This window comes from Artemia sp. Qi Xiang Cuo, chromosome 1 (genome assembly GCF_049724085.1).
Source record: "Artemia sp. Qi Xiang Cuo chromosome 1, ASM4972408v1, whole genome shotgun sequence".
Taxonomy (NCBI): Eukaryota; Metazoa; Arthropoda; class Branchiopoda; order Anostraca; family Artemiidae; genus Artemia; species Artemia sp. Qi Xiang Cuo.
This window is the reverse complement of record NC_142794.1, coordinates 8,432,486-8,449,075: the sequence shown is the minus strand read 5'-3', so window position 1 is coordinate 8,449,075 and position 16,590 is coordinate 8,432,486. Positions and strand designations below refer to the sequence as shown.

The 16,590-nt window shown below is 37.1% G+C and overlaps 1 protein-coding gene across 1 annotated transcript in view; it reads left to right on the top strand.

Annotated features, from left to right (window-relative positions):
• Window positions 1–552: 552 nt before the first annotated feature.
• Window positions 553–16,590, top strand: part of LOC148955981 (uncharacterized) — a 97,394-nt gene continuing 81,356 nt past the window's right edge. Inside the window, exon 1 of the mRNA XM_089088758.1 lies at window positions 553–1,102. The gene's annotated coding sequence lies outside the window, so the exon portion shown is untranslated. The remainder of the gene's footprint in view (window positions 1,103–16,590) is intronic.

Genomic DNA, 16,590 nt, shown 5'->3' with positions numbered 1-16,590 from the left:
AAAAACATCATTATAAAAATTATATTTAAAAATATTACTAAAAAATATTAATAAATAAAAAAATAATATAATGATAAAAAAAAATAATCAAAAAAAATAAAATAAAAAAAAAAAAAAAAAAAAATAAAAAAAAAAAAAAAAAAATAAAAATAATAAAAAATAAAAAAATAAACATAATAAAATATATCAAAAAAAAAAAAAAAAAAAAAAAAAAAAAAAAATTAAAAGAAAAAAAAAAAAAAAAAAAAATATATTGTGTTTGTGTATACGTTTATGTATTATTTCGCTGGTCATTCACCTTTGATACAAAATAAATTTGTAGGCTACACGTCCATTTTATGTTATCAATCTCTCAATTTATCTTTCAGACGTATAAAAGAGGATGTAAAATTAATTTTAGGCTACGTGTTACTGCATAATTATTTGCTGCTTTTACAAAAATGCTAGATCAATTGTCATTTCGAATTTAAAAACCACATTTCAGTTCCACATTAGGTCTTTTGAGAAGAACGTCATTCAGCATCAGTCGACTCTCACTTTGCGGCATAATAAATCTCTCGGGAGCAAACGATCTCCTGTCACTAAAAAAGAGTCAATTAACAGCTTGTGGGCCTTCAGTACAGCAGAAAACGATTGATAGTTGCTTGATTATTAAATCGGCATCGAATCTAAATATGTAAATATGATTTGGGCTGGGTGACTTAAAGATGGTCCCACTTCCGGTATAATCTATAGGTGTAATATTGTTCTTTTTTGGTACTTGTGGTTATGTTCAGAAAATAATGGCTTTTGCACCACAATGGTACCCTTAAGCAACAGAAGAGATCCGCTTGGCATCGAACAAGAGAATGACTTTTCGTATGCTTGGCTGTATGCGAGTGAGTGTGCAGTGTCAGAAAATGATACGTGCTTTATGGTCATTTGATATCATTATGTGTTTTTTTGGATGTATAGTCACGCTTCTGCCGCGGATATTAATTTTTCATAATTTCTAGGAGCATTGGATGTGAGAACTGTGTATGTTGTTCCTAAGGGTAGGATAAACGGAACAAAACTAGGAAAGAAGTTAAATTTACCGTTTGAGCAAACGTTTCGACTAAAAGTAAGTTTTTATTTCTAATATATTATGTGAACATCTTTGAACTGTTAGAAGGTTTTCTTATGACCTGCAAAGTATTATGGGTAGCCTACCTGTGTGTTATATGGTACGAACTTGAGAATTCGGATCTAGAGATCAGACAAAAACCGGTTTATGCCTATCAGTTTTTGAAGAAAATTAGGTTAGGCTCAGTTAAAATCTAAGTTGTAGGTAATTTTTATTAAATACTTAATATATGGAAATTGTATTTTGGTTGGGTTGGCTTATGTATTTAACATAATGCGTTCTGTGCGGCCCCTCCTAACCTAATTTTTTTTTGTAGTTTTTGTAATTTTGTTACTAAAGTATTGTATTTTCATCATATTTTTGTATATTACATTAGGATTAACCTAACTTCGTTTCTCGAGTGTGTACCATATAATACACAAGTACCGTATTCTGTAATCAACCATTAATTGCGATATATCATCTACGGATTAGTCCTAGGGCTATTCCCTCACAATGAGTCTGGGATAGTGGCTTATTGCTATCTCGGAAAGTTGCCGAGTTAAGTAAAGGAAAATCTCAAGGAATAGACCTTCATCTTAAATTGCAATCTAGAGGGTATGCTCAGGCTTAAGCGTCCATCCCATCCCTACATGTAAGGTCCTCGGTATGGCCCTACCTGTTTTGACAGGTAAACCCACATTGAAAAAAAAAATGTTGGACATAGCCTACACTCAGCTTTTTCTTTGTCTTATGAGGGTGGTTCCCAGGATCTGAGCTGAATTTTATTTCAAATTTGAATTTTTGGTCAGAGTTGATACCTATTTTGCTATTGTCTTTCATACCTTACAGTTCATAATTTTGAATTTCACAAAAGAGCAATATTCCTAGGCTGGGGGGGAAGGGGTGATTTGGATTTCCTTTAGTATTCCAATCGTCAAAAAGGCTTTTCCAGCTACGGATTGAACTTGTAGATGAAAGAACGTCAATTGTTGTTCGATTCAGCCTCCATTCAAGTAGAAGAAATGCAATATATAAGGAATGAAGTCCCATCTGGCTCTGCTACCAAAATAGCATTTTTAGTGGAAGGATGATCAGATAATATTAAAAAACAAGCAAAATAAAAAACACAGCATGTATGTCATTTTGAAATCCCAGCAATCACAGATATCTTTGCAAATCTGTATTGTGTGAACTAGGAGTTTCGTAGTGTCCTACTTAGGGGCCGTTCAAGGGGGGGGGGGGCAACTGGAGTCATTGTCCCAGGCGCAGTAGATTGATGGGGCCAAGGCTTGAGGGGCCTACCCTAGGAAGGGCTCTGCTGATAACTATGTGCTCTGGATAAGCTTACAGCAAATAAAAATATTTAAAATCTTTAAATGGGTGAAATGCGTTGGAAGATCTGAAAAAAGAAGAAAATTTGGAGAATTTGGGAACAAGGAGTGCCCAAATGTCCTTACTTATGGGACTGACAGCTATCTGCTGAGAATAATCTTAAAGTACAGGAACTTACTTAAGATTTTTAAGTGATGGGTCAGTAGAAAATTCTGGAAAATTTATGAGTTCAGCCCATTCCCTGTTTTGTCGCCGTAGCTGGATGGGGCTAAGGCTTGGGGGACCTACCCTAGGAAGGACTCTGCTGACAACTATGTGCTGTGGATAAGCTTACAGCATATAAAAACATTTTATATGCCAGAAATTTTTGGAAAATTTATTAGTTCAGCCCATTTTCCTGTTTTCGCCTATTTTCCTATTTTTGGGAGTAGTTTGAGCAATCATGCATATTCTTCATTTTTGGGGACAACCTTTGCGACGCTCAATATGTAACCAATCTTCCAAAAAAATTCGTCAAAGTAGAAAACACTGTTCTTTTGTCCCGCTCCGAGGGAGACTGTCTTGGAAATTTCCTCAGGAGGATTCAAACATTAGAAGAAAAGGGCCTCCAGACTGTAAAAACGTATGCTTAGCCCGGAAATATATTACCACTGACCTTTAACTTTCAATCCCAAATAGTCCTAACTGACTATATTTGCGTCATGTCCTACATTTTACCTCTGTTTAATTATTTTATTTCTTAAAAAACAAAAAACACCGAAAAATAATAAAGACAAAAAAAAAAATCTGGGCTTTACGGTAAGACCTCCTTGGGTATTAGTCTATTAGAACCTGTACTTTCATTATCCCTGAATTTTTCAAATCTCTGGAAATTTTCCTGACAGAATAATTAGTTGTCCGAAATCACCCAAAGTTTGACATCGCAAATGCACGTTTTACCAGTGTGTCTGAACGTCCTAAAAAGCACCAAGGGATTGCCCAATCTCCAACATCTGGTGTACATAACATCGAAATGCAACTTGTTCTACCACTATTTGCACACACTGCACGGTACTTAGACAAACTCTCGCGAAACAGGTAGTATTTGCACCAAGCGTGGAAAGTGCCACATGCCAGGCCGTATCCAGGATTTTTCGGGGGGGGGGGGGTTACAAAAGGATTTTTTTGGGGGGGGGGGGAATTACAAAAGGATTTTTTCGGGGGTACAAAAAATAACTTCTTTGTGAAAAACGTACCAGAACTTTTTTTTTATATTCATTTTTGTTACCTTTTTACGAGTCTCACAAACATTTCAGGGAGGGGGTTCAAACCGCCTAAGCCTCCTGGATACAGTTCTGCCGCATGATGTATACGATTTTTTAAGTGGACACCCCCCTTAAAGCAAATACTGTAGAAAAAAAAATTGACTTCAGTTTCGAACCACTGGAACGACTTACTATTTAAATTTTTGACCCATAGACAGATATTGTTTTAAGAGAATGGTTGTTTATTTCTATTTAAATTGGCAAAGAAATGATAACACTTTGACACTTTTTGCCCAAACCAGGAGATAATGCAAATGATATTAGGTGTGTCTAATTTTTGAACAATAATGGCTGTTTCAGGTTCTCCAGCTGATTCTCTCTGCATATCATCACTGAAAAGATTTTTTAAGATGAAAATTATTCTTGTGTTACAATAATTGCCGGGTATGAATTTCGTTTTTAATAATTCGTTTCTAAACGCCAATTTTCGTTGCTGTTCAACAGGGGCGGGGGGGGGTAGGCAAAATTAGGAGCCGATTTTCATTAGTCAATTGAAAATGACCAAATGAGCCTTATAATAGGCTACCGCAAAGGCAAGGGTAGGCCTACACTAAAAAATACGGATCTGTTTCTCTGGATGTTTGAATTATGTAGGCCTATCTTAGTTTTGACAAGATTTTTGATGACACTAAATTTTAGCTGGGTAGAAAGGGGAGCAAACTGAGATGTAGAGGGAGCAGTTCCCTCCCTTATCTATAGCAAATTACGCCTTTGCTGTTCCACAGTCAAGGCAGTATCCACCGGGGAGGGCTCAGGGTTTAAACCTTCACCCTCGAAATTGTTGTCTTGCTAATAAAATCATAACAAAATGCATATAAACACGTTTCTGATACGGTTTTTAAAGTTTTTTTTTTATAACCCTATCCCCCCCCCCAGAAATAGAATCTTGGATAACAATGTATCCTTTTTGAACCAAGTGGTCTAATAATATTCCCACATTTCATGGTAATGATGCACAAGTGAAGGTCAGGTTGTTTAGTCAAGTGAAGGTCAAGGGGCTGCTCTCTCTCTCTCTCTTTCTCTCTCTCTCTCTCTCTCTCTCTCTCTCTGTCTCTCTCTCTCTCTCTCTCTCTTTCTCTCTCTCTCTCTCTCTCTCTCTTTCTCTCTCTCTCTCTCTTTCTCTCTCTCTCTCTCTCAGAAATTATGCACACCAAATGGCGCTTGCCACGCGTGGCGGAACTTTGCGGTACACGTGGCATTCTGATGGATGGATTCTGATGGCGGATGGGAGTCAGCGGTATGGTGGAGGCTTCCCTTGTCAATACAAACCAAAACTCTGAAAGATATAATTTTGATAACAACACAGACAAGACAAATTTTTAGAAGCTGATTTTTATGCCGATTTCAAATATGTAAAAGCATTAATTTTCAAGCTACCCTTCAAAAATATTTAAGCTTATGAATATTTGGTCATTTATAAATTAAACTTCACCCGCAAAAGAGGGGGCGACTCGACAAAAATAATGTTACAAAATTTTAAATGTTTCACAAGGAAAACCCATGACCCGACTCGGATGACACAAACTGCCACAGTTGTTGATGACTAGCCACAGTTCTGCCTCTGGATTAAGAATTAAATAAAAAAACAAGTTTTTTTAACTGAAAGAAAGGAGCGACATTAAAACTTAAAACGAACAGACATTATTCAGTATATGACAGAGGATGTCCCCTCCTCAACGCCTCGCTCTTTACGCTAAAGTTTTTCATTGTTTAAAAAAAATAGAGTGTTGACAAAGTCAAACTTTAGCGTAAAGAGCGAGGCGTTGAGGAGGGGACAGCCCCTTTCATATACGGAATATTTTCTGTTAGTTTTAAGTTTTAATGTCACTCTATACTTTCAGTTAAAAAAAAAATAGTTTTTTTATTTAATTTTTGAACGTTTTTGAATAAATGCAGGTTTTGTTCTTGGCTCACCGTTCATGAATAATTAAAACAAAATTTTCATATTAATTTACTTTTATTTAGTTAAATGGCTTTCTCGAAGCTTGTTTAATTTTATTTACGAACGTTTTTATTAGTAATAAATATACGTTACTTACGAATTAACTTACGTAACGAACTTCTATATTCATATATTTTTAATAATTATATTAGTGGGTTTGCCCCCTAGTCAATACCTTGCTCTTTAAGCGAAAGTTCGAATTTTGTTCCAATTCTTTAAAAATGACCGCTTAATCACAAAGGCCGTTAATTAGAATAAATATCTCTTATGAAAGTACTAAAAAATCTTTGGCTTAAAGAGCGAGGTATTGACTAGGGGGTGAACCCAATCATATATGTAATGTTTTCTGTTCGTTTAAAGTTTGATGTTGCTGCTGTTGCAGTTGAAAAACTTGTTTTTTATATTTAATTTCTGATCTTTTTTTAAATAATGCTGGGAAGTCCGGCGTCCCCTTCATAGCAATGTCCCTTCCCCCATGAAAACTTCCCTCATGGAAAGATCCTCCCATATAACCCCCGACCAACCCCCCCCCACTACCAGGAAAAATCTCCCCTGAAAACGTCTGTATACTTCCCAATAACCAATACTATATATTAACATTGGGTAAACTTCATAACTTTCAGCCCTCCCCCCAGGACCTTCGGAGGCTTAAGTCATCCTGAAAGATATACTTATAATATTTTCGAACATGCTGAACGAAATGGCTACCTCAAAATTTTGATCAGGTGACTTTGGGCAAAAAATGAGCATGAGAGGGGGCCTAGTTGCCCTCCATTTTTGGTCACTTTTAAAGGGCACTATAACTTTTAATTTCCATTCCAATGAGCCCTCCTACGATGTTCTAGGACCACTGGGTCAATACGATCACCCCTGAGAAAAAAAATAAAATAAACACGCACCCGTGATCTTTCTTCTGGCAAAAAATGCAAAATTCCACATTTATGTAGATGGGATCTTAAAACACTCTTCAGTAGGGTTCTCTGATACGCGGAATATGACGGTGTGATTTTCATTAAGGTTCTATAACTTTCAGGGGGTCTTTCCACCTTTTTTCGAAAATGAGCCAAATTTTCTCAGGCGCGTAACTTTTGATGGGTAGGATTAAACTTGATGAAACGTATATACTTGAAATCAGCATTAAAATCTGATTCTTTTGATGTATCTATTTGTATCAAAATACCGTTTTCTAGAGTTTCGGTTACCATTTAGCCGGGTCGCTCCTTACTTACAGTTCGTTACCACGAACTGTTTGATACCACCATTGAATGTTTTCATACGTTGTTAATACCAACGCTGGCTATATAACAAGGATAATCTGGTACACTTTACATAAACTACAAACTGGCTCACCACCAATTGTATAATTAAAGGAAATTATAGTAGAACAAAGTCACCCTCAGTTGCAACCGAACCCAAGAGGTCTCCCCCATAAATACCCAAACAATCCACCCATAGAAAAAATACGACAGAAAAATGTCTTCATGTCTTCTTAATGTAGACTTGAAAGGTCAAGATAAATAAATGAAATGGCATCCTCTGTTTTAAAAATTATTTCATGTGCCCCATTAAAGTGCAGATGTCTGCCAATAGGATTTTGGTCTGAATGGCCCCAAAATGCTGTCGACTGAAAATTCCAGGGTAGCCAAACCGGGCCAAACCAATCAAAATGAAATTTATATCCTCTCAGTTTCAGAGGCAATGCTGTCACACAAAAAAAGGATTCAACATCGTTATTAAATATAATTCATGCCGGATTGATGACTGGTTACAAACAAAGCACAAATATGCTTAAAAAACGTAACCAGTACACAATTATTAAATTATACAACTAACCAAGCCATTACTTAAATAAACGCTAAGAAAGAACAAAAAAAGAGATGTTAATAATAATTACAGAACAATAAATTAAAAAAAATTTAATAACAGAAAAAAACTAAAATACTTAAATTGTCCTCTCTCGCAATCCTGTCCCACACTGAACAACTGCCCGCAAAGAGAAGCTTCTTTAACAGGTTTTTAAATTGCAGCACTCTTTGCACTTTCCGAATTGAATCTGAAAAGGTATTCGAGACCACCAGACTCGTGTGCTTTGCCACATGATTAGAGCGAACCGTACTTCTTGGCTCACTTACCAGGTCTTCAGCATTTCTCGTAGCATATTCGTGATAAAATGAATTAAAACGAAAAAAAATATTAAAAATATCAGGCACAAAACGATTCAAACTCGGAAACACAAAAATACCAATTTGAAAATCTCTGATTTGAGCAACATTCAAAATCCTAAGTTTCCTGAAAATCGACTCTAAACTTAAAACTCCTGTATAATACTTACCAATTAACCTCATTACTTCATTTTGTTGAATCTGCACTAGTTTAAAATTGCACGTAAAATTACTAGTGCGAATCCTACATCCATAATTTATATACGGCGCAATCAAAGAGTAATATAAAAGAACTAAAATATGAGAAGGTAAAAAATGTTGAAAACGTCGTAAAATCCCAAGGCCACGCGCTACCTTACACGCAACCACATCAGCGTGTCTTCTCCAGCTGAGGTTCTGGTCAAGAATGAATCCTAGGTACCGAATGAATGAATCCACTTCCTCAACCTGCTTTAATACAGAACCATTTACTCCTATTTCACTGGGAAGATTTGGAGATACACCAGTCCGATTAAACAGGATACGATTACTCTTTGCCGCGTTAATGCTAAGTAAGCTAGTTCCTACAAACTCACTCAACCCTTGCAGAGCTCTGTTTGCTTTCTGGACCAATTCTTCAAGAGTCTTCGCTGCCACAACAAGTCCTGTATCATTGGTGAAAGATGTCATAGACGCACCGGGAATGTAGATCTGTATACTATCGACATACACTAAATACAACAGGGGTCCTAAAACAGAACCCTGAGGGACTCCACATGAAACAGAAAAAATCTAGAAAACTACTCTCCTAGATTTACCCTCACTGACCTACCATTTAAATACGAACTAACCCAATCCAAACATCACCCTTATGCACCCAAATCTCTTAGTCTATCCAATAAAATACTGAAATCAACGGTGTCAAACGCTTCTTTAAAATCTATAAAAATACTAATACAATACTCACCCTTTTCTAAAGCTAAATTAACATTTTCTAAATGATGCTGTACAGCATGCGAAGTCAAATTACCCTTTCGGAATCCGAACTGACCATCATACAATGCATGCAGGCTCGTGAAGCGATCATAAAGTCTTCCATGGATGATTTTTTATAAACTTTCGAAAACATTGGCAAAATAGAAATAGGCCTCCCGTTCGATATATCCACCTTTGTAGAGAGGGAGAATCTTTGCTGTTTTCAATAATTTAAGAAAAACTCCCTTTTACATTGATTAATTTATTAGGTGCACTAGCAGAGGAAGAATGTACACCAGAATTAATGGAATAGTCTTCAGGTTAACACCATCCAACCCTTTACTGTTGGATCCAATCGAGCTGATGATCTTTGTTAATTCAGCTGAATCACAGGGAAGACATTTCATTTCTATTCCCACGCCTCGCTCACCAGCAAACGAGTTGCCGTTCACAAAAGCTTGGGGATTTCTAGTTTCCGCTTGTAACTTCGTTCCAATATTGATATAATAATCACCAAACTTGTCACACAACTCTTAGCTATCCTCTACAACCATTTCTTCGATTTCAGTTCGAGTGTCTTGAGTTGTTCGAGGCCCGTTAACCAGTTCATTGATAACTTTCCAAGTTCTTTTCGGATCTGCTTTATTTTTCTCAAAAAGTGCCGAGTTGTTTCCTTTTAGTGAGTTCTCCATATTCCGAATCTGTTTAAAATGAGCATTATCTTCCTCATTTGAAGGTCTCAGACAATCTTGAAACGCACTGTCTCGCTGTTCAAATAAGTTCACTAGCTGTTCATCAACCCATGGTTTTCTCGACATATTATGTCTCTGTCTGAGTGTCTTCAGCGGACAAGTTTTATCATATGCAGTGGTTATGATGCTATTAAGTTTTTCAAAAGCTTTACATGGGTTTTCCTGGTTCCAGTCAGACTCAAAAGATGTTGTACTCATCTCTTCTTTAAACAACCGAATGTTTTCAGGCTGAGTATCTCGAACAAATTTCTTTTGCTTTTTCTGGCGTGACAGTTTTAAATCTAGACTAAGTGCTGCTGGAAATGGCTAGACGCCGAATTCACTACAATATTAGAAAACGCATTTTGGATATACTTTGAATAGACAAACAAATTGTCAACCAGGGTAGCAGAGTGATCCGTGATCCTAGTAGGTATTGTTACTCTGGGAAAAAGATCATTAGAAACCATAAAATTTAAAAAAATCTAAGTTACAACCACCTGTAGATAAAAGACCAAAATTAATATCACCCATGCATAAAAACTCTTGCCGTGACCTCTGAACCATCATTAGAAGACTTTGGAAACCTTCTGTGAAATCGTCATACGACGCACTTGGAGACGTATAAACTACTGATAGGATAATTTTCCTCGCGCCAAGCCTCATATCAATCTCAATTTCAATTGAAAAGGTTACTTTCTTACCTTCTCTCCAGCAGGGTTGCTAAAACTTTTAGGGACAAAAGTGTCCAAATCAGCAAAAAAAGGACACTTTTAGTGTCCCTCTAGAAAATTAGCCAAAATACAGGGTTGCCACTATAAATTTTTAAACCTGTGAAAAAAGTGCCGTAAAACCTGTGAAGTTCGTCCTACTTAGTTCTGCTACCTAGCAGTCTGTTACCTGCATGAGTTCTGCAGGTATTTCCAGCTTTTACATTATCGCTACCTATAAATTGAGTTTAGTGATAGTCCAATTTGAAGAGATGGCAGAAACAAATCGTCATGAGAATGTCAACAGAGCGAAATTTTATATCGATTATCGATACCACTACCTATCTTAGTCGAAAAGGAAAGAACCAATCATAGAGATTCATTTTATAAGTTATGTGAAAAAGATGCGAGTCGTTGATCTTCGGTAGCTATTAAGGATTTTGGGTGCGACAAGGTCCGAACGGCTGTAACAACGAAATGTTTATTTTGACCTACATGGTTTTATAGTTAAACATAAGACGTCGATCACCTTAACCACTCAGCCAAATGGTTGGTCAAGGGTTAAAATCGTTTAACAGCTCCTCTATCCTGCCGTTTTCTGAACATTTAGAAGTAGCCCTGAGCAAAAATGACGTTTTCAAGAACTAAAAAACTAAAAGAGTGAGAAGACAAAGCTGATTGAAATAAATTCGCTTGAGTTGTACTCGATAGAAACTGGCGACCAGCGTTTGACAAAAAGTCACAGCTGAAAGTATAAAATATAAAACAGAAACATTCGCTAGCGGCTATAAATTGAGCCGCAACACAGCTTTTCTGCGAAACTCCTTTCGTTCTATGACAGCAGTGTAACAATAGCCATATGCAAACGGCTACACGCCATAGGGATTTACGCGGAACGTGCCAGCACGGAATGGCCATTCACTTTTTCTTTCCAGCCTTCTCAGCGGCCTTGGTGACTTTGCCACCAGCAGTAGGTGGGTCCTTGAAGTTGACCGACTTGATGACAAACCTCAACCGTAAGATAAAAGAAAAAGATGGATTCGATAGTTCTAGTATACCACATTGGTTAAGACTTTAGGTCCTATTCCTATTTGGTTGATAAATAGTGTTCGCGCAGGGCGCAACAACGTCTAAGAAAAATCCCCGAGACGTTACCAAAGCTTAAAAGTAAAGTACAAACTAAAAGCAATTGTATTTATTAAAAAAAGAAGAAATAAAGGCATTTGGTTTTTGATTTGGAAAAATGTCCAAAAAGTGTCTTTTTTTCAAAAAGCTGCCTTTTTTGACCCAATTGTGTCCCGGTGTCCTTCAGAGTGAAAAAGTGTCCAAAAGCCACTAAAAGAGTCCATTTGGTATCCCAGCTCTCCAGACATCAAACATCCCTGTGCTTCCATTTAAGTGAATCACTTACTATCAAACCGAGTCTGCGCGGTTCGTTGAAGCTCTACTCCACGCGGCAAGCTGATAACCCGGAAAACTAAAAGACGAGAGAGGACTTTCGTGGCTCAAAAAAGTTTCACAAAGGGCCATAACATGGGATTCTGACATTTCGAAATAAAATCAAAAATCTCATCATACGAAGAAGTAAGGTGGCAGTTCCACGACACATCCGAAAGTAAATAACTATCAATATCAAATTGGTAGCTTTCCAACCGGCTTAACCTTGATGTGGTACTGATTAGTACATCACACATATTATATCTAGTAAACACATTCATAGCTCTCATTGTGAAAAAAATTAATAAAAATAATAAAAAAAAAGAAAAAAGCCGCAGCTGAGCTCTAGGAACAGATAAATAATTATAAGAATAATAAATGAAAACAGAACAAAACATTGATAGACAATAAATGAAAACAACAAAGTAATCACAACCAACTAAAAGCAATCCGCCATTAACCGAATCCTGCGAGCAATGGTATCTGCTAGGAGTTTTGCAAGACTTAGCCCACAATCAGACCAGACATTTCGCGCTTCAAAACTATCCCTTGGCGTATTCAGAATGTCACGACGGCGTTTCATTAGGGCCTCTGACACGAAAATGCCCGACTTAGCAAGTTTAGTTTTGCTCTTGATAACTTTCCTTGCCAATTCACTGTTTCTCAATTTCACAAACACCTGTCCAATATCTCTTTGGCCTTGTGCAGTGGAGTTATTTAAACGGTAACGGTAAATACTCTGGATCTCATTTTGCGAAAAACCGGTAACTCCCATTTTTTGCGTTATGATATTCGCTGTTCTTGCTTTCAAATCTTCACCCGGTAACTGCTTCACACCGTCTAAAACTAGGCTATCTAGGAGCTTTTCTTGTTCAAAATCTTCGATTCTACTTTCCATCTGTGCCACGTGATTTTCCAACCCTTTGAATTTCAGCTTTCAAACTTTTGTAAGACTGTAATAAGCTTCGGAAATTTGGTGTTAACTCAAGGGACACCGTGGCATAGATTTCACTAATTATTGTCTGACACGATTGTTTGAAGGAATCCCCATTTTTCTGTTGTTTATCCCCGTACTTTTATAAAACTTTCTCAGTAATTTTTTCCATCATTGATTTTTGCGTTCTTGCAATCTCATCCTCGCTAGCAACAATTTTCTCCAACAGCTGAGATGACGAGCTCGCTGGCTCGCTGATTTTGAGTGCAGCGTATGATTTGCTTCCTTTGTAGATTTCGGGAGAGTTTTAGCTTCTTCAAACGCAAACTTTACTCCCTTTCCCGTTTTTACGACGCTTCCTTTAAATTAACTTCATACGATACCAAACTTTATTCAGTGAGTCTTATGTCCTTATGATCTCCGGAGCAGAAAACAATTAAGGTTCCTCATCCTTTGCTATCTTTAACGATCTGCAGGACCCTGACTGGCCATAACAGGAATCCTTGGAAATGAGCTAGTGCTAGATCAAACTGTTTAAAGGGCATCTTGAAGACAAAAACAAGAAAAAATAAAAAATCATTTATTTTTTACTGAGCAGGCCCACGGATGGCATTGGCAATCACCTTCGTGACGGGGGGGGGGCGATGGACCGTGGAAACCTGCAAACGTTTATTTCATCGTACTCTGGCATCCATAGCAACGGTTTTAATATTATCCAAAGCAAATTGTTCACAGCGATATACAGTATTGTACACAATTTCACTTGTTGCACAATGAAATAAATATCCAAATAACAATCCTCTGTAGAAAAACTCATAAACTCATTAATCTTAACGAACACAACTTAAAACAAACAGCAATTAAAACTTAAAACGAACATAAATTGTTCCGTATTCGGGGGCTGTCCCTCCTCACTACCCAACTGTTCATACTAAAATTTGTTTTAGTACTTTAAAAAAGCTTCTGATTCTAATTAAAAACTGCCCATGGGTTTCAGTAGTGGTTCTTAAATAATTAGGACAAAAAGTAAAAGCTTTAGCGTAAAGAGCAGGGCATTGGGGAGGAGGCATCCCCCCTCATATTTTAAATTTAATTTTTAATGGGTTTTCAAATAATTCCAGAATTTCTACCTCCCGCTCCATAGACAATCCTCTCCCCATGAATAATTCCTCCATTGAAAGTTACACAAGCTTAAAATCCTCCCCTGGGAATTTCCCCCGGATAATTCCATCTTCGCTTAAAGTTCCGCCCGGAAAATTTCTTGCGGGTAATTCAGCAGGGAAAAATTCCCCTTAGCATACTTTATTTGAAAAATACTTCTAATTTATTTAATACCTGATCCTATTTCAATCAAGCCGGGAATTCCTCCGTCCGTGAAAATTGTTTCTTGCAAATCTCCTTCCTCCAATGAAAAGTTTCTCCAATGGAAGATTCCCCTCTCGAAAAAATATCCCAGTCATTCCAACGCCGCTGAAAATATCTTCCGGACAATTCTCCCGGAATATCTCCACCTGTAGAATTTAGTTGCCAAAGAGAAAGTAAAAGAAATAAAAAGAATTTTATATTGAAATTCTGGCAAAGTTCTTCCTGTAAAATTTCCCCTGGATGGTTCACCCCGGAAACTTCTCTCCTCAAGGAAAATTCTCCCCGTGGAAAATTCCCCCACCCCCCTGAAAATCTCTGTATACTATATGTAATGACTGTATACCCCCTGAAAATCTCAATAATGAGTGCTATACTTAAACAATGGACAAATTTCATAGCTTACAGCCCTTTTCCCGAGGGGTTTGGGGAGTCATGTCATCCTAGAAGACATAGTTGTTGGATTTTTCCATAATGCTGAATAGAAAGGCTGTCTTGAAATTCTGATCAGACGATTTTGGGAAAAGAGGGGTTTGGGAGGGTGTAAGATAAGATAAGATTTATTTAAAAATGAATTATCACTAGCCTTTAAAGGCCAAATTCGCGTTCCGAGTCAAATAACAAAAAATAAAAAGCTAGGAAAGACTTGCTACGCTGGCAATATAAGACATTGGTTATGTACAAATTAAAAATTATTTATTATGTCAGTACAAAAAGGGATAAAAGATTTTTTTGTATCGCGAGGTGGTACAAGGAATGGGAGATAAGGTGGGGATAGGCTGGGACACAGTTCGTGGAGGACGATTTCTTTCAGGTGCATGCTATTCAGGGAAAAGGTTCGCGGTACGGGGCTTCAGAAGTGCCGACTTACCAAAACGGAGGCACAAATTATTTCTTCTGCGCTCGAGTGTCTCTAGTTTTGAAATGTTTAACAAATGCAAATATGGTACCATACCCTCTTTGAAAATGATTATTACAGCTCTCTTTTGGATGTTTTCAATCTTTTGTGTTGCTTCATTCGAGAGGTCAAGGTGCCACACATGACGAGCATACTCTACTATGGGACGCACAAAAGAAATGTATACTTGTAATAAATGTGATTGGGGTAAACCAAATTTGTTTTAGAGTTTAAGAAGGGAAAGCGAGGAGTTTGCTTGTCATAGGATATTATTCATGTGGGCGTCCCATTTCAAGTTGGAAGAAATTGTAACACCAAGGAGCTTAAGAGATGTGACAGAGGTTTCTGGAGGAATAGGATGAAGAAAAGGGGAAAGGATTTAAGGAAACTTACTGAGACTATTGCGGATTTAGAAGAGTTAACTGTCATGTCAAGGGAAGAGGCATCACAGGCTATATCTTGGAGTATGCCCATTGGGTTGCTAAAAATGTTTTTATGACATCTCTAAAACTGTCAAGTAATCGACAAATTTCCACCTATTGTCATAAAGAGTTGAAAGAGTGTTGATCGTAAGGGAAAAAAGGAGAGGGCCTAGAATAGTCCCCTGAGAAATACCATTAAATATGGGAACATGATCTGAGAAAAAATTTAGATATTATGTATACCTTCAACTCATTACTTCTTTCGTACAAAGAGCTGCAGATGTCAAAAGATAATAATGTCCAATCGGTAAAATTCTTAAGGCTATTTCAGATTACCACAAAGGGTAAAAATGGTGGTCGGCATTTACCCCCCCCCCCCCGGCGATTACCCCCCGGAAAATAACCCCCGCGGAAAATATCCCCCGCGGAAAATATCCCCCGCGGATAATGACCCCCGGGAAATACCCCCCCCCCCCGTGGGAAATAAGACTTTCCAAATTTGAGAATTTTATTTGAGTTTTATTTTTTTAATTTCCATAGGGGGAAGGAATTTTGATACTTGTGTATTATGTGCCACTCACTCAAGTTTACGCTGTGTAAAATACGAGAACACACCAGTTTTTTCGCTAGTTTCTTCGTTACTTTAGAAATAAAATTGGGCTATAGATTTTCACATTGGGGCGGGGGGTTGAAGCATAGCGGGTCTGCATGCAAAATGTGTTTGGTACAATTATTCTGCATATTAAATAGATAGATAAGTGTATTTTAAAGCCAAATATACGGCCATTAACACGGTAAAATAACATAATTGAAAGGCAAAAATAACAAACTTGGATCAACGATCATCATAAAACACTTAAATGAAACACTAAATTAACCAAATAATAGTACTTAATAGGCTACTTGGAAAAACATTCATTGAAAAAAAAAATACTTAACACTTGGAAAAAACACTTAAGTGAAACATTATATTAACTTTATACTGATTTTTTTTTTTTTTTTTTTTTTTTTTTTTTTTTTAGTTAACAAAATTTCCAGATACCTCGCTATTCCTCTGTAATATTTTAGTTGTCAAAATACCTAGAAAGAATTGTTATCTTAATTCAAACCGTCCAAATACTTTACCCCCCCCCTTCTTAGGAGCAAATATATAGCTTGAATTTTATATTTCCCATATATTCTGTCACTTGTCTTTGTCTTGTCTCGCCCTAAGCTGAAAAAAAACTAACGAAGAAACCGGTTTGTTCTCAAGTTTTACACAGCGTAAACTTGAGTGGCGCATAATACACAAGTACCGAAATTCCTTCCCCCTACG